Source organism: Lepidochelys kempii, chromosome 1, assembly GCF_965140265.1.
Source record: "Lepidochelys kempii isolate rLepKem1 chromosome 1, rLepKem1.hap2, whole genome shotgun sequence".
In the NCBI taxonomy this organism is placed as follows: domain Eukaryota; kingdom Metazoa; phylum Chordata; order Testudines; family Cheloniidae; genus Lepidochelys; species Lepidochelys kempii.
In genome coordinates this window covers 340,314,798-340,334,021 of record NC_133256.1, presented here as the reverse complement: position 1 = coordinate 340,334,021, position 19,224 = coordinate 340,314,798, and the positions used below count along the sequence as shown (strand labels likewise).

Here is a 19,224-nt window from a genome sequence, read left to right as displayed (position 1 = left end):
GACTTCCACTTTGTTCCAACTTTCTGGAAGACTACCATTGTGCATGTGGCTAGGACCAGCTGTTGATGATAGCTACTGTGGAGGTGTCAGCCATTACCTTTGGAGATAAATCATGCTTGTCCTCAAACCAAAGTGAGCATATGGAGGTGTGGCTGCAACCCATTACCACAACTACAGCCAAATGGTTCTCTTTCCAGAGCAGTTTCCAAGTGGTTTTCAGCCTTCCAGTGCAAGAGTCCTGGAAGTTTCAATCTTTCATCCACATAAGGTAGGAAATGAAATTGAATCTCACTGGCATTTTTTTCCAATCCTTTACTACTTTTGTAGCATCTGTCTTCTGACACGGTGTTTCCAGTTCAGCTGAAGATGGAAGGTGGGGTTTTTTTACCCTATTCCTGTTTGGACTCTGTGAGGAGTACAGGAATATCCTCAGGGCTTTAAACACTGCGCCACTGTAGCACATCAGTGAAGACGCTGCCTATGTCAATGGTATAGGTTCTTCTGTCAGCGTAGGTAATGCACCTCCCTGAGAGGTGGTAGCTAGGTCAATGGGGGAATTTGCTGTTAAGCCAATGGTAAACTACAATTTTCTTTTGTAGCAAGTTAAAGATCTGCTAAGGAGTCGGAATTACTAGTGATTGTCCTGTACTCGACCATGAGGATCAGTGCTTACACACCGCTGACCATCGTTTTCACAGTCCTCCTAATCAATTTCCCACGAAAGAGCAGAGCAAGAATCAGACCTTGGGTTTTCCTGGAACAGGAGTTGCAGAGGAGAATGCCTTAAAAATATTTGAGATCACATTTATTTAACAACAAAACAAACGAAAACCTAAGCCTACAGTAAGCATACTGGAAAAAAAGGAGATTGAGTGACAATCATTTAAGGAATGAAGTAGACTGGGTTTTTCATATCCACTGACTTGGTTAACCATTCTCAGAACACACATTAATCCATATCTAATGGTAAGAGCAATTTTGCAGTGGAACCATATGCTACAGAGAGGTCATAGAGGCACCATCAATAGAAATGTTCAAAAGGAGATCAGATAACACGGGGGAAATAGTGCAGGAGGTTGGACATGAACTTCTGAGATCCATTTCATTTTTAATGTGTATGCTTCTATGAACCTTCTGCAGAAACTTATCGTACCTCTTTATGCACTTTTCTGGAGTAGCAGCATTATGAGAAGATCTGTGTAATGGGTAGATTTTTGTTCACCTGTTTAGCTTGTCTTTGTGGAACTAATGCAGATCTTTTGTATTATGTGCAATTGTATGGATAATCTTCACTACGTACTGTACTAATGTTTCCGAAACAAAAATCTAACTCCTTAGCTGTATACATAAAGTTTGGCAAATCTACCAAACAAAGCTAACAAACTGGAACAACTTTTTCCTCCCAGTCTGAAATATCCTTGGTTTGCTGACCTTCAAGGCACTCTTTAAATCGCGTTTATTTATGCGGGTTACAGGCTTATCTGACTTGGAGTGAAATTTTGTGTTCTGCTGGCTGTTTAATTTTATTTGTTTTTTAATTCATAGCAGGAGTGTCTGTAGCATTGGATAGGCAGTCCTTTTTTACTTTTGTATACAAATCTAGAGGAAGAAATAACAAAATGGGTAAATAAAAGGACAAGCAAGAGAAACCAAAAAGCAGGATTATTCCCCATGGAGGAACCTGTCTGTAACCAAGTCTGGTGTGAACACATCCTATTTTCCCCCTTAAAATACTTTATTCTCCACCATGATTCTGATTCTATCTTGTTTTCTCCTCTCTCAGAAATCAAGCTGAAGGGGGGAGTGAGCACCTGATATAGTCATTTGAGTGTGGTGCCCTACCAGCCTATGCTGAGGGAGTTGAAGTCTGAAATGGGAACTTTTCCAGGGTGTGGGAGAGTCCCATGTACAATTAGCCAATTCACTTGGAAAAAATGTGTACTCTCTCCCCTAGTTTAAGGAATACTCAGGTGACATGTTAAGATGCAAAAATCAAAGTTCCTCTTACAACTGAAGAGCTTGTTCCTTTTCATTGTGCCTTTCTTGGGTTTTGTGAGTTCAATATAATCCCACAAAATAAATATCCCAATTAATGCATGTCTGTAGACTACTATATATCTTTAAAGAATGGACTGTTGTCCTCTTTCCCCTCAGTTGAAATGCATCCCTCACATTTATTTAGCTTGGGAAACTCCGATAAAAATTAATGGAAGTTTTCCTTCATTAGTGTTCTAGTGATAATGCCTTTAAAATAATAATGATGTTTTGAAAATATTTTTACAGTCAGCAAACATAAATCTATCAAATCATATCTAAGACCCTGTCTACTGATTTTTATATTGAAAATACAGCTATAGAAAACTGACATTAGGTTTGTATGAACACACAGCTAAACGCCACACGCAAATGCACTGTAGAAAAATATCTGTGCTAATTACTTTAGTCTAAATTCACTACTAACATCAACACAGAAATCTTTTTCACAACATTCTGCATCTAGAGCATTAACCCCAATCATTCAAAAATTGAGTTGCCCCCCCCACCCCAATTATGATATTTTTGAAAATAATTTGGGGTTCCTCTTTGCCTCCACGTTTTTGGGCCTCAAGTTACTCTTAGGTCATGTATTCCAGCTTTTATCCACGAGTGCTAGAAACTTTCATTTAAAAATACGAAGTTTGAAATTCTTGTGACTCGTGAGCTAGAGCTTTAAAAAAAACACCAAATATTGCAAGACTTGCAGTGAAATCATGAGAGTTGGCAACACTGCTGTGCCATAAAGAGGAACACTGACACAGACTTGCCCTGTACATCTTTGTTGTTGGAGCACTATTGGTAAAGTTACTATCTATTTGATCATCTCTTCCCCTTCAAATGAATTGGGGTCGACTGTTCAAGAGCAAATTAAGTCTTTGGCTAAGTTTTTCCTTTGCTGCTTATGTAATCTTGAAAATTTAGAGCCAGACCTTTTTTAAAAAAAAAAAAAAAGAAATGGAAAAAAAAGACCTCAGATAACATCCACAATCTTGTGTGCAACTTTTTGTACATACAATAACCTAAATTGGTGCAGGTATATGATGATAGATTTTCCCAATTTGCACAGGCAGTAGTAGTAGCTGCTTGTGAAAAATGGCAGGTCGCTCTGTACACTTCCCTACCCTGTTACTTTAGTTTTCTCTCTTCTCCTGGTTCTCTAGTTCCACTCCTCCTTCCTCCTGGCTATTCTGAGTGGCAGAAGGACTTGGGAGAGGAGAGGAGAGCAGTAACGGTGTTTAAAGGGAGACCACTCACCTGCAGGAGTGGAGGAAATACTGCAGTCACAGAGTTCAATACAGAGCTTCCTCCTCTGCTAAAGACTGTGCTGATGCTAGATGATTGTCACAACCAGGACATGGGCAGTGAGACCTAGTGGTCAGAGAGGGAGTCAGGCTGGGTTGAGTACCAGAAGGCCAGGCGTCAGGAGAGGGGAGGAGTGGGAAGCCGGAGTCTGGGGTCTCTTGCACATGGAGGCTGAAGCAGAGACAGGGAGGCAGTTTGTGTTGCTGCTCAGACAGCGCCTGTCCTGCTGGGTAGTACTTCCTGCTGAGCCCAACCTCACAGGGTTCTCCTGTGGCAGCCCAGCCTAAGTCTCCTGTGGTTACGTGGATGCATTAGTGGCCCGGGATCCTCATGGTCCCAAGTTCTAGCCCTGCAGGTTTTTATAGTGATGCAGTCAGCAGGACCAAACCCCCGATGGTAAATAGTCTGGTGGCTGATAGGGAGATGATCTACCCTTCTAGGCCAGTTGAATGGAGAAGCAGCCAGCGTCACCATCTTTCTGCACCCTGGCTGGCATCTGGAGGATCTGCCATAAACGCTTCAAAATGAGGAGGATACAGTTGTTTTAGAGGGGGAATCATGAGAGAGTGAATTTACAGAGGTCTTCCACAACAGTAGCTAAGTGATAGGCCTGTAGTAAGTTAGGAACATATTTAACATTCTCTCTATGCTTTATTTAAGGTTACCATGTGCATTTTAACAACTACTTTCTTTCAGTTTTCGGCAGAGAAAAAATGATTTGGCTGAAACTTCACATTTTTTATCTCATTAATATATCTCTGAAATCTGAATGAAATTGATTCAGCAGTTTTTGAGAGGGGAGAAAAATGGTTTTCAGACGTTTGTGGGTGTATGTGCATGTGTGTATATGTAACTCAAAAGCATCTGACCTTCAGAACTTCAGTGTTCCCAGGTGGCTAGTCCTCAGTGAAGGATAGTCCCTGTGGCCCCTACTCAGGAAATCGGAAAGCACAGGCTTGAGTTCCATTGAAGTCAAGTTAAGTACATGCTAAAGTGCTCTTCAGAATCAGGGATGGAAGAAATTATGAAGTTATAAATGGCTTTAAACAGTTGCTTTCAGAAGTAAAGTTACCTATCTTAAGTTGTACAATAACCTGTGGTATTACAGAGTTGTGCGAAACACAATTGGGCAACTGTAGAACTGCAGCTAGGATAATATATGTGTTTATAGTGGTGTCTAATATAAAAATATAGAGTTGCACAACACCGTAGTATACAGATAATGTCTCTCTCTCTCTCTCTCTCTCTCTTTCAAAGAGCCAGAAAGGTAATCTATATCTCCCTACATTAGGTTAAGGCTGCAGATTTAAACAGTCAGGAAATAGAAAACGTATGAGTCAATACCAACATTAACTCGTCCACCATTCATGTGGACTATTTTCAATTGCCAATTTGTTAAATGTATGCCATATGTGCAAGCTAATGTTACACATCCTTGACATTGTATTGTTGGTGAGGTTTTTGCTCTGCCACCAGGGTTGCTTAAATGAAGTTTAACACCTCGACACAACAGTATTGGGTGCTTTTTGAAAAAATACCTGGTAAGGTGGGAGTTACTTGTGCTACAGTGCTTAGCAGCAAGAGCCAGTGCTGCACCAGAAACAATACAGCAACTGATTGGGACAACCTCTCTGTGTGAGAGAAATTACATCGCAGTTAAAAAAAAAAAAAATGTTGGAATCCCTAACGTACGACCTATAGCATGGAATATCTGTCAAAATAGGCGGGGCTGGCCTTTGTCTGGCCTGCTAAATATTGTGCCACTAGCCCCCTCCTCAAAAAGATTAATGTTTGTCCACTGTGGTCCCACCCCTCCTCTGCATTAATGGATAACATCTTGGTTTTCAGGGCACATGAGGGTAAAGTTTTACCCCAAGATTATAGATGAGGCACGATGAAGTTAAGGCTAAAGTTGGATGCACAACATCGGGTGCTGATAACCATATTTTGACACCTAAATAAGATGGTCTGATGTGTAGTGGTTGCTGAGAAGTCATAGCTCCCACTGACATTATGGGAGCGGTGGATGCTCGGCACCTCTGGATGTAAGTGCCTAATTTGAGGGACCCATAATTGAAAATGTTGTACTGAGACTTGACAGAGATCATTGAGGATGAAATCAGTCTCAAAGCTGGCATTGGTCCCTTTTCCTCATTCCTTAGCATAGTCATTTAGATCTAAGGCAAAGAAAATCTTGTCCCCCCGCGGCCACTCCCTGCGCACCCTTACCCTTCAGTGTCAAGGGGCTTTTTCTGTCATCCTCTCAAAACACACATACAAATACATTATAGAGGTGGATTGTTATGATTGGTACACTTTTTACTTCTTTATAGAAAATACAAGGGGTTCACGAAAATGTTTGGCTTTGAATAAGTGGTCTCCAACCTGAAAAGGCTGAGAAACTCTGATTTAGATCATGTGGCACCTCAAGCTGTTGGGCTTGCTCCTTCTTGTGTCCAGATGTCACAGAGTTAGTTGAACACAGAAGTTGGCTCAGTTGCAGGCAGGTGCTGGTAGGGAGCTTGCTTATGCCCTCAGTGCTTGCTTTCACATTGTTGCTGCCTGCGTGATGTAAGAATCTGAGGTATTCCCCCAAAATCTGGGGGGCCTATGGCTATGGTTTTTCTGGACCCTAAAGGCCAGCCTTGGGTGGCTGTGACAGGGGATTGTCGAATAACTTGTGACTTTTAGGAGAAGCCAGTGCTAAGCTTTTAATCCCAGTGATCAGTTTGCATTGATTTGTTTTCAGGTCTCTTCTCAAAGCAAAAAGCATGAAAGCTGAGATTCTTCTTTAATCTGGGGGAGAATTGGCATATACTTTGTCTGCAAAGATCAGTTCTAAAAGGAGGAGCCACTTTTATACATACTGAAAAGAGTTTTCTTATAGGGAACATTATTTTGTATTAGTTCTATAACAACTAAACCTATTTGTGAACATGAACTTTACATATACTATCTTAGGCAGAGTTAACTTGAATTTGATTTAAAAAAAAAGATAAAATCTTAATATAGAGCTGGTCAAAAAAACTGGTAAAAATGTGTAGGGAAGTTGTCAAAGAAGTTATAATTGAAAAATGTATATTCAAAATTTTTCGTGACAGTTTTTGATGTTGAATAATTTGTCAAAAAATTAAAATTTAGGAAATTTCAACCAGCACTATCCTGATTATTAAATGAGTACATAGTAGGCAATTTTACTGTTTGGAGTAATGTACTATATGGCAATTTGTGTCTTGATGCGTACAGCAACATGTTGAATTTGGGACTGGATTAGTTTAGCTCATTTTATAGCCTGTGGATTCTGAAAGCTTTATTTTTGACATGCTCCCATCTAGTTGTTTCTATAATAATGCACAGTCAGCCAAAGTTAGATCTCAGCTAAAGCATTGCTTAATGTAAGTATCCTAAAAGATTGTTCTTTAGGAATATCCTAACTGATGGTTCTGTGGGAGCAAACTAAAAATAAATGTCTGAAGTTCTGAATTGTTTACATTTCTTTGAACTGCAGAAATATTTTTAAAGATTTTAACTAATTTCTTTGCAAAATGTATGCATATAATAATGCTGTGCTTGCTTGTTCATCCTAAGCAACATCACCTTAATTAGGTATTGTGAAGGTGCTCTATTTTAAGCAGCAAAGATCCCAAAATATAGAGGTTTCAGAGGAACAGCCGTGTTAGTCTGTATTCGCAAAAAGAAAAGGAGTACTTGTGGCACCTTAGAGACTAACCAATTTAGTTGAGCATGAGCTTTCGTGAGCTACAGCTCACTTCATCTGATGAAGTGAGCTGTAGCTCACGAAAGCTCATGCTCAACTAAAATATAGAGGGTTGGTTGCATGTCCTATTTCTTTTTTTCTGCAGAAGCTGAGCAGTATTTTAGAGCATCAGTAGAGGGCACTGTTGTAACACTAAAGGCCCTTGAAAGTCTTGTCTTCAGTTTTCTTCATTTTTAGTTTGGAAAGTGTTTAATGTTCTCCATGTAATTGAATTCAGTTCCCTGTATAATTAGCAATGGAGCCTTATTCTTTGTGCCATTGCTGTGGATAGTATTATTTTTGTCTCTGTTTGCCTTCAGTCAATGCAAAATATTGTTGCCTATCAAAATGTAGAACATTTTATTTCTACCTATCAAAGCTAAATAATGTTTAAAGGTGGAAATATAAAACAGTATTGTGGGTTTCATTCTGAACAAATAGGAAATCTTTAAAATTCCTGCTTGTAGCTCAAGAAATAAGAGTTAATGTGCCATAGTAATTTTACCTTTGTATTCAAATGCACAGGATAACATTGGTGGATGATCAGTACTTGCAGGTTGTTAAAATATATATGTAAACCATAATATTTATTGATTTTGTTGGCTGATTTTTTTTCTCTAATTTGTTTCTGATGCATTTTTGTGAGAGACGTTATACAACATTGGTGCTGTTTAGCATATTGAAATATTAATTACACCATGATCAAGCATAAATGCAAAGTAATTATGACCTAGAAATAGTTCATATATAACATCTAAGAACCTGTAAACTTTTCTGATATATTAGGGCCACACACAAAAAGAAAATGTTTTCCCAAAGTAACAGTAAATTTTAAAACTACTTCTATTACCTTCAAGAGGCTCTGACTGGATGCTAAGTAAAGATCTTTGGAAGTCAGAGATCTGTTAATTGTGTTTCTGCTACAGCTGACTCTTGAATTGGTAACTACATACAGGATTAATTATGAGAATGGGCTCCAAAGTTGCTTCAAGTATCTTAGATTTTTGCCTATAAAATAGTTGGGTTCTATGAATGCCCAGAGAAGTTCACATTAGAAATTGATGTACACAGTCTTCCGATAGCAGGGCTCTCTTTCATATAACCACCAAGATTTAGAAAAAAAAAAAAAAGGCTTGGAAGATGTTGCCGGATGGTCTCAGTGTGTGCTTAGAAAAAGATGGTTTCAATTTTTTTAAATAGTTAAAAATGTTAATTTTGTCGTCATGGACTAAATGGAATGCGGGGTGGGGGGGGGGGCAGGCTTTCAAGGAAAGGAATGATATAGGAGGTTTGAAAACAAAAGCATGTAGTAGGGCTGTCACCTTTCAGGGCTTCTAGGGAAAATCCAGAAATAGGGCCTGATCCTGCAAGTTCTTGAGTGCCCTCCACTATAGGCACTGTGGGAGTTGAGGACACTCAGAACCTTTGCAGGATCTGCCCATAGATTGCCTGTATGTGCCGGGATACCAATATGCCCTGTTTAAAGTTCTCATCAGAGCTGTGGATGAAAACTAAAAACCTTTCAACAGAGACAAAAGTTGAAGAGAAGCTTTGTTTTTGAGTTACCTTGTACCAGTACAGTTAAGTGTAATTGGGTTTTACTTGTACCAAAAGGGGAAACTTCCTGCAAAATAAAATTACATACTCAACATAACTGTGCATGAGGTTACAAAGATCTGGTCTTGTATGTTTTCTAAAGAGAACTAATATAATCCCCAAGTATACTCTAGTTAAATATACAGCTTTGTTCTTCAAAGCTTTTTCATACATCCTCCTATTTACTAGCGTTTCCTTATATCAAATTGGTAAGCTAGTATTAAAGTAAATTCTCATTTAATCAGAAACATTAGTACTGAGGTACTGTTCCGGTGTCATCTCTGTAGCTGTTATCTCTGTGTATTTTCCCCAGGAGAGGCTATCACAGGTTTTTAGTCCAGACTGTTTGTATTTGACAAGGTCAAGATAAGTTTTATCTCTATAGATAAGTAAAGTGCATTAGGATCAATACAGTTACAGTAAAATATATTGAAAATATTTATTACAAGAGCCTAATGAATTTTTAAAGCTTGTGAGATTCTGTCATATTAAAGTGTGTTCTCTAAATATTTGTTAATGGTTCCTGTGCTGTTATAATTACAGACCTATAATTTTTTATTTTTAAAGTTATATGAATTTATTTTTTAAATTGGATTAGATCCTTCTTGTATTAAACAAAACATAAAAACTCAACAAATTCGTAGGACAGACTTTCAAAAATATAGGTATAGGTACTCATGGTGTGATTGCCCCATAAGTCTGCAAAATTACTTTGTTTTTTTTTTTTTCAGGCTGACAATTTTTAGAATTTTTATTTTTATTTTCCTTGACACATAATTTTCTTTGATTTTTGTTTTTGTAGAGTTGCTAAAGCCAGTTGCATTTGTGTTCTGAATTCCCCTAGATATATATATTTATGCAATCAAATCAATGTGTTTCATAATCCTTCTAATACTTATGTAACTTAATGGCTCCATCTGTTATGATGTATCTGTTTAAATATGTATGTTATGAATAGGCATTTTAAAATGCAAATTATAAGGGATTATTTTCCTTCGGTTTTGTATTCTTTTATTGTATCAAATGGAGAGCAATGAAATTAACCCATAAAAACTATTAAAGCAATTTTGAATATCTGTTTTATATTAAGTAAAGATAATTTATAGGTAAGACTGAATAGCCCTATGTTACTCATTCTGCTTTCTCTGTTTAAAAAAGTTGATCTTTTAAACCATGCAGCATGTGCCAAGATTGCTCTGTGCTGGGACTAAATTAAGGATAAAGTTTCAACCTTTACTCACAGCTTGCTTATTTGTGCATCTGTAAGTCAGACCCTATGGTTTTCGCCTATAGATGTCTTTCCCCCCCCCCCCCCCCCCGGTGGTTTTAATGAGTGCACAAAGATACATGGTTTTTTAATTCTCAGAAATTCAAAATCAGGGTTGTTAATACTATGTTAGGAGGCTTCTGTTCATCTTTACCACTGAGGTTTGATACCTGACACTTTTAATTTAATTTAATTAGGGAGGCAGAACCCCATTTGGTGGTTCATTAAGGGGATTATTCATCAAAGTTATTGCTTCCTTGATGGAGAATAACAGTATCACTTGCAATAGCTGATGTTGCTCTCATAATTATATTACTTTCTACTGTTTTTCTCTCCAGGGTTTTGTACTTAGTCTCTTCAGTTAAAATTTTAAATTGATAGAAACTTAAACTTCTGATATAGCAGATTCATGAAGCCCATGTTCATTTTAGTCTAGTAGCTTTATATCATGTAAATGTTTCATTTTTTAAAAAGCCTGTTTTAATAGTTGCTCTGTTTTTAAATATTTATATTTATTTCCTGCTTAGTTGCACCTTAACTTGGGGCTCTGGGTTGCTGGCTGCCTGTTTGTTGGTGTAGTTGAACTCTGCTGTGACAAAACCCTGCAGAGATCGCTACAGTAAGGAAACCTCTATGGAGCAAGGAGTCATGATGGGGCTTGCTGGGCCGGAGCTGAAATCTAATGTGAAATTAAAAAGGAAAAAAACCCAGATCAGACTGTATGCAAAAGTTATCTTTTGTAATGCAGCCCTTATCCAATATTCAGAAAATGAGAGCATTAAAAATAGAACAATCGTCCTTTTAAAGTGTTACTAGTTTGGTTAATTTACCCCAAAGTATCTGGTGTCTGTGACTCAGAAAAACCCTTATCTACTAAGGGGAAAAAAAGAGCATTGCAGAAAAGGTGACAAGTTTTCACCTCTTTCCTTGGAGAACATTTTAATTCTGCTTTAATCAGCCTGCCAATAAAAGAGTACTTGGCTTTCAAGGGGAAACAAATCAAAATATGCATTTATCAGTCATAAGACAGAATTCAATCGCTCACAACTGATGAACTCCAAAAGGAATGAAACTAGTACTATCATACTGCCTTGGTTGTTTGCTTTGTACTATCAAAGAACCTGTACTATCTTTTTCTGCCACATCCACTGTTTGTCTATCATCCCTAATTATGGCCTTTCAAAGGAGATGCCTCATAATTGCTACTAATAGTTAAAATTAATTTTTTTTTTTGCATCTAGATAACTGGCCTAGTGTTGTAGTGTTTGTAGATTTCTGTGTTCTGCTGCTGCCTGAATAACTGTGGACAAATTCTAGCCAAGATGAGGCAGAGAAAGGAAGAAGAGGTTGCTAAGTAACACTGTCATTGTTACAGTACTGATCTCCTAAAAGGGCATGCCATGGGCCTATCTTATTAAAATAAACTTTACTTTCCACCAGAGAAAGTGACTTTAGGTTCATGTTGCACTGTGCAGATGGGGCTGTCATTTCAGATGTCTCTTTGCTGCCCTGGGTTCAGAAAGGAGAGCCTCAGGCGGACAAAAGTTGTGTTTGTTTTTGATCCAAGTTTGATACTACTTTTAATATATTGGTGTTTGTAAATTATGAGAATGTGTGGGACTCTATTTTATGCATATTTGGCAGGAGCCAAATACATTGCCCACTTGATTGTTCAGTTATGCAGAGTTGTGCTGGTAGTTACAGTAGTAACACTGCACTATTGTACACAAAGCTAAATATATTTGATGGTGGCAACTACATTCTTTGGACGTATCTTGCTCAGTGCATTGGGATTTACATGCATAACTGCCAATGCACCAAGATGAGATTACTCTTTTCTACGGTTTGCATCTTAATGAGGATACAAATTTACTTAGACTTCGGATTTCATTCTTCGGTACCCCAGAACCTGGTCAAAATTCACTCTGTCCTTATTTGTTCAGTACTCCCTTCCTATATCTGCTCTTGCAATGATGACTTTGGGGGTTCAGAGTGTTCTTCTGTTTCACCCTCCCATCCTCTGTCACCTTCACTGGATTCCGTCCATATCATACTCTAATTCAAAATTCTCCTCTTTCTCTTCCACTCTAACCTTTTAGCCACTTACTTACTCACTGATCCTGCAGCTGTTAATTGTGCACACAAGCCCCACTAACTTCAGTGTAAGTTTCACGTGCAGAAGGATTTCAGGATCAGACCTCTAGCCCTCCTGTCTTTCCCGCCCTTTGATTCCACAATATGCCACTTGTGTTGCCCCAGCTAGCTGGAACCCTCTACCTCTCTCCATCCCACTGAGCCTCATCCTCTCTCTGAATCTCACCTTATGACCTCCTTTTTCCCTGGAGCTTATGATTATACAGTGGAAGCATTTTGTGATGCTCTGCATGAAGGACAGTATATAAAAAAATAAATTGCTTTCTATTCTTTTTCTTCATGGTTGATTTTTATCTTGTGATGCAAAAGTGTGCTAGTGTTCTTACAGGTTTCAGTAAAAGAGATATAAATTGGGTTTTTAAAAGTGCCTGTGTCTTGATTGGTCAAAAGTTGTTCCAAGTAATATAGTGAGTGAATTGCTGCCACTCAAATGGTTAGAACAACTCATGATAATATGACCTTGTAAAATTAAAAAACTCAAAATCCGTAAATCAGCCAGGCTGGGGAGAGGAAATTGTCCTGTATTGTTACATTTGAAAGACCTTTGGACATTCACACTTGGAGTACAAATACAGGAGTTTGTGTGTTAAGCCTTGCAATTCCAAGACAACTTTTGTCCAGTTGACATCAGGCTAGATGTGTTTTGACTTAACAGGTACACATTACAGCATGGGAAAATGTGATGGCCCACCATCCTGAACAGTTTCAACTCTTAATGGATTTTAAAATACTCTGTTCCAAAAAATTGAGTTAAAATTGCTGTTCCTTAAATAACTGATTGCCTAAACAAACAAAAGGTATTGGTAAATAAAGAAGTTTACAAATGCATATTAGTTAAAAGTATTTTCTCCCACAAGAAGGATCATTCAAGCTTAATGAAACTTATGTATATTTAATATGTGTGTGTATATGTTAATGCTCTTACCAGGCAGACCCTCTTGAATATATACTTCCTGCTCCTATGCATGTTGCTTGAAGCCTCACCATCACTCTGTCACCCAATTTCAAATGAAAATATTTCTCAAGTATAGAATCACACCTAAAAATGGCTTTGTTGCTTTGAGATTTTGCTCTAAAAGTAATCTATGGGGAAAATATGGACCTTCCACCTTTAAATAATTTTAGAATCTGCTATGAAAATATGTTAGTTTATCCTGCATGTAGTGCTCTGTGCAAACATAGATGGGTCGCTGGCCCAAAGAGCTTACAATTTAGACAAGTACAATACAGAGTAATGCAATAGAAGTAGGCATGGTAAATCAATTTTGGAGGGCTGCAAAAAAGGTTTTAAGAATGGATTTAAGAGGAGAAGGAAGTTGCTTGACAAGTGGTGACTCATAAGATCACAAATATTTCTTTAGAATTCATTCTCTTACGATCCTTTTACAACAAAAGTGAGAATAACAGAGTTGGCAGCGTGTCAGAATTACAAAGATATCTAAATCCCTTTAAGAACCCAGGAATACAGACATTGCCATACCAGATCAGTATCCTAATAAAGGATCCAGTCCAGTATCCTGTGTCTGACAGTCGTCAGTTCCAGATGCTTTCAAGAAAGGTGCAAGAAGTCCCTCTATGAACAACTATGGAATAACCTGCCCACAAGGAAAGTTTCTTCCTAGCCCCAGCTGTTAAGCTTATGCCCTGAAGCATGAAGATTTATATCCCTCCCTAAAACAAAACAAAATAAAAAAAAACCTTAGCTAAATATAACTGGATGGTCTCATTAGCCATGACAATATCAAATTCTTTTTTTAATACTATTGCACGCTTCACCTCAATGATATTTTATGGCAATGAGTACCACAGATTAATTGTGCATTGTGGAAGAACATGTCTTTATCACTTTTAAATTTTCTGCCGTAGAATTTTGATTGTCCCCTCATTATTTTGGGTACCTCCATCAAGTCCCTATTTATTTCTCTCCTCTCTAAACTAAACATTAAACTGACCAGATATTGTGACAACTTTGGTCACCTGAGTTCTGCTCCCGCCGCTAAATAGCTCCTGTGTTAAGTTGTTCAGTGTGTAACTGCTATATTTTCTCAAATACAAAAGTTGAAATTTTCCTGAGCCTTTTAAATGGAAAACCACAGGGATTACTGGACAGCTTTTGTTGGACTTTTTCAACAAAATACTTATTTTGAATACTTATTTTGGTTGGATTTCTCCATTGTTCTTAAACAATTCCTGTGGGTTCTCTAATGGTCGAATCTCAGACCCATTTAGATTACTTTTAGAACTACCATTGACTTCTCTGGGCCCAGAATTTGCTTCTAGTGCATTCATAACTTCAAAGCCCACATTAAATAGCCCGTCACCGCCACAAAAATGATATGTACTTAAGTACATGGTGAGAAAAAAATGTCATTAGTTAACACCAAGAAATCTCACTGAGTATAAGAATCAATTTAAAAATTATTGCTTTAGTTAAAAATTATCATAAGGGCTTTATTCCAATTCATGGAGCTATTTAAAAATACAATATGTTCCCTGTGGGAATGCATATTAAGACTAGAAAGGTATTGTTTTTTGAAGGCCTGGCTCTTTGTTGTATAGGGACTGGAGTAGAAATTAATTCAAGTCATTGTCTTGATAGTATTTGGTCTATTGCGGTTATTGTATAGCCTCAGCCCTATAAGTAAATGAAGCTGGAACTGCAGGTATCCTGTTTTATCTTTGATTCATTGGGTGTAAAAAAAAGAGAGAGAGGCACCACAGCAGCAGCCTGCAGTGTGGTAGTAACCTAAGGGTCAAATGAACTTGAACTATAGCATTAGGTCTGTCACTGTGTCTATCAAGCTTTTCCTGTGAAGTGGGTCTCTCTCTGCTGCTGACTGTGGCTTGCACACTGCTGGTTTTAAGTGAAACTTTATGTTCTAACTGGGCTGCCATTCTTTCATAGCAGCTGCTTCCTAGTACCATTCAACTTGAAATAGATTATTCTTGTATGAAGACTTGAATTTTCAAGTCCCACAATCAGAAGGGGCTGTATTTGTTTCACTAGACTGTTAAGAGCCTTGTCTGAGCTATTGTAATGAGAAGTAATGTGATTTGAAGGAAAATATATTTTAGGGGTGACACTTGTACTTTATGATGCCAGTTTAATATATTTGTGTATTTGCTTTTATCGTAGATGTATTACTGTCAACTAATGAAACTTACAAGCTTTCAATGTTCGCTTGTTCCGACCAAAGATGACATTGAAATATTTTGCTTGTTCTGATACTTGCATTTATGGTGATAGCCAATGTTTCAAGGAAATAAAGGCTAAGGCCTACATTTCGAAAAGTGAGTAATCACTTTGGGTGCCTGCCTTGTGACACCTTAAAGCAGCGATTTTCAACCTTTTGTCCATGGACCCCTAGGAGTCCTCAGGCTGTGTCTAAGGGTCACTACCATAGAGCAGTGGTTTTCACTTGTGGTGAGTGGACCTCTGGGGTCCGCAGACTATGTATAAGATTTCCAAAGGGGTCTGCACCTCCATGCAAAAATTTTTAGGGGTCTGCAAATGAGAGAGGTTGAAAACCACTGCCTTAAAGGAACCTGATGTTTTAGATAGCAGTGCTAAATGCTTTTTGAAATCAAGGTCCCAGGAAGATGTCTGATGTTGGGCATCCAGATTTGCTGTTCACTCTTGGTAAATTTAGGCAGAATTATATATGTATAGAACATATAGAACACACACACACAGAGATATAGATATACGGACACAGCTTATTTTTAAGAAACTCCCACCCCTATGGTAATGTTTGAGTCACGATATAAAATCTTGTATCATTGTATTATTATCTCTTGAAAACATTTTTCATCTGATCAAATGCTGCTTAGTAGCTTTTGCTAGGATATAGATAGCAGGTGATTAAGGACCAAATAAAGAGCATCCTTTTAGTCCGCAAGGGATATAACCCTATTTTTAAAGGGTAGTGTTTTGAAATAATTAGAGTCCTCTAATTTAATGTAAAAGAAGCTGAGATACAAAAAATTTTTGTCTATAGAGAATAATTTCTTAAGACTCTGTGCCACAGGCATTGCTTTTAGGTGTCCATCCATTGAGCTGCGTATGCTCCGAAGTATAAATATGTATACAATACCTATTTCATCAAAGACAGGTCCATGTCCCTTATTGACAAGAAAGTTAATGGCTTGTGAATTCTAAGGCTTGGGAAATTCCCAGAAATTTCATGCTCATAGCGTGGCCCCAGTAGAGAATACCTGTTATCTGAGAGTGAGAATTAGATACCTTTTAGTTAGTGTGGATAAGTTAATGAGAATTGTATTTGAACTGAGAGGAAGGAGGACACAACAACCTATCTAAGTTCCTCCCCGCAAAAAAACCCACAACAAGCTGTAGATTGCATATTTAAATTTGCTTGATACTTCACAGACTGAAAAACGGAATGAAAAAATTAAAAGGAATAAAAGCTCCACTAAAATAGAGGAACTTCAATTCTTGTATCTTGGGGCAGGTCTGCACTATGGGGTTAAGTCGACCTAAGTTACACAACTCCAGGTACGTGAATAATGTAGCAGGAGTCAATGTACCTTAGGTCGACTTATTGCGGTGTCTGCACTGCGTTAGGACTCACCTTATGCTTCTCGTTCCAGTGGAGTACTGGAGTTGACAGGAGAGCGATCGGTGGTTGATTTAGCGGGTCTTCATGAGACCTGCTAAATTGACCCCAAGTGGATTGATTGCCGCAGCCTCAAGCCACGGTAAGTGTAGACAAACCCTTAGTCATTCTCCACCAGTCAGCTATTTAATATGGGTTTTATTGCTACTTTGTACAAGATTTAAAGCTGTACTGAACCCCAAGATGATTTCGTATTCATAGATTAATAGGGCCAAAGATTTAGGGCCAAAAGAGACCAAGAGATCATCTGATCTGACCTCTTGTAAAACACAGGCAAGAAAATTTCATCCAATTATTTCTGTATTGAGCTTAGTAACTGGTGCCCAATTTATTTGTAAGTGTAGATGCTATGTGGTACTTTGTGCTGTTCCACATTGTAGGAGTTGCATGCTTGCTTTAACTTCTGTGGTGGAGATCTGTAGGGGCCAGCAGGCTGACAGAACATCTACTGGCTAGTTAAAATGATAGTCAACTTTAAAAGAAACAAAAGTACAAGAGGACCATTTCTCTGCTTTTCAGTTTTCCTGTTTTTTGCCTTTGATACTGTTCTTCAGTTGGTATACACTGCAGTTTCTGATTCCTCCCTCAGTTTCTCGGCCAGTGGGAGCAAGTTTGGTTGAGAGTTTGGTATATTGTGTCCCCTTCTTTAATACTCCACAGAAGCAAATGGAGGACCCCTCTATACAAATGTTAAGGAATATCTAGGGAGGGTGAGAGAGCTAGCTGGAGCATAGCTTGGGGAATCTGGATGAGCGGTTGGGTTGGGTAATGTGTCTGGGGTTGTTGGAGCAAGTGCTTTCTTCCCACATTGTCTAGCTCCTGTCCCACTCTTGCTGGCTTCTCATCTGTCTAAAATTCAGCAGTGAGGTGGCAAAGAGGCCACCTGACAGCCTGCAAGGCAAGTACCATAACTCCCTGTGGCAGAGTTTGGTGTAAGTGGTACTATGGAGGAATCCATGCAGTCCTGTTTGGATGTGTGACATTCTGGCAGGAACAGGGAGGTGTTGGGCTGCCAAGTATACAGAGGTGACATAAGATGCATAACAGCACTGATACAGTCAGTTTTACTATTCCCCCTGTTTGTATGGTGTGTCAGGCTATGTCTGCACTACCATGGTAAGTCAACCTACGCTATACAACTCCAGCTACGTGAATAACATAGCTGGAGTCAACATACCTTAGGTCAAGTTACCGTGGGGTCTACACTGCAGGGGGTCAATGGGAGAAAGTCTCCCGTCAACTTACCTTACTCTTCTCATCAGGGCTAGAGTACAGGGGTCGACTGGAGAGCGATCTGTTGTCGATTTGGCGGGTCTTCACTAGACCTGCTAAATGGACCACCGGTGGATCGATCTGAGAGCGTTTATCTTGGCTGTAGTGTAGACCTGCCGTCAGACAGCTACAGGGGCAAGGAAACCCATTTGAAAAAATATAAACCTCCAATATTTGTAGACAGTCTCACAAGCAAAAGTAGTATTAGAAATTACATTTCTAATGTAATTGAGTAGAAAATGTGTAGAAATTTTTCTACACTTTTTTGATAGTTACTAGATTTTAAGGTGACTGTGTCCCGTTAAATCTTTATCAGATAGTTTAGTGAAATGCCAGAAGTGTGTATGTTTGTAGGTGTACATATATACTCTACATGGTTTGTTGGATGTTTCTGTACCTAATGGCATGTTAGCTGTAGTAGAGTGTTGAAAGAGGTATGAAAAACATTTTGTCTAAAAATAGCAGGAAGCTTCCCCATCCCCCCATATTGTTTGTTGGAAACTTTTTTCCCCTCTTAAGATATTTGCTTATGGTGTAATGCAGCTAATTTAAGCATCTGTTTATCAGTGCCTGGCTAGACTGAATGTGAAATTTCAATTGAATTACCTCCCAAGAGAGCTTTGAGCTCTGAGGGTAAAACAAATCATTTTCTCTCCATTCCCCTGGGATTGTCAATAAAAAGAATTCATCTAAATAGTTTACATGATTTTGAAAATGTTGCATCTACTGGACTTGACTTTGTTGTTAGTGGAAAATTGCCAGTATAAATGGAATATTAGCTTGAACTCAACTACAGCAGTGTTACATGGTAGTACAGTATATGTATAGAATACAGCTATGAAAACCTTTTGCTGCTACATAATTCGTATTTGATCAATAAATGTATGCTTTATTTTAGAACAGAAGGTAACATACAGTGTTCAACTTAGTACAACCTCAGGACATCAGCTTGTGGCTGGTGGATTGCTCCTCCTTCTTGCCAAATTGACAGGCACTAAAGCATATCATGGCTGAGCACTTTGGTACAACATCCTTGGCCCCTCTCACAGAGGCTCTCTGCCACTTGCTTTCTGTTCACCCCCACTCATCCCTAAATGTGCATATGTATCTTTCTGCCTCTAAAGGAGAGAGTTGCAGTTTCCTCTTTATTGTTATCTTGTTGTCAACAAAGACAAATCCAGGAAAGAGCAAAGAAAAAGGGTTCC

At 38.4% G+C, this 19,224-nt stretch overlaps 1 protein-coding gene across 2 annotated transcripts in view; it reads left to right on the top strand.

The window, feature by feature from the left end:
* Positions 1–19,224, top strand: part of TAF3 (TATA-box binding protein associated factor 3) — a 140,717-nt gene that overhangs the window by 37,570 nt on the left and 83,923 nt on the right. The window lies entirely within an intron of this gene.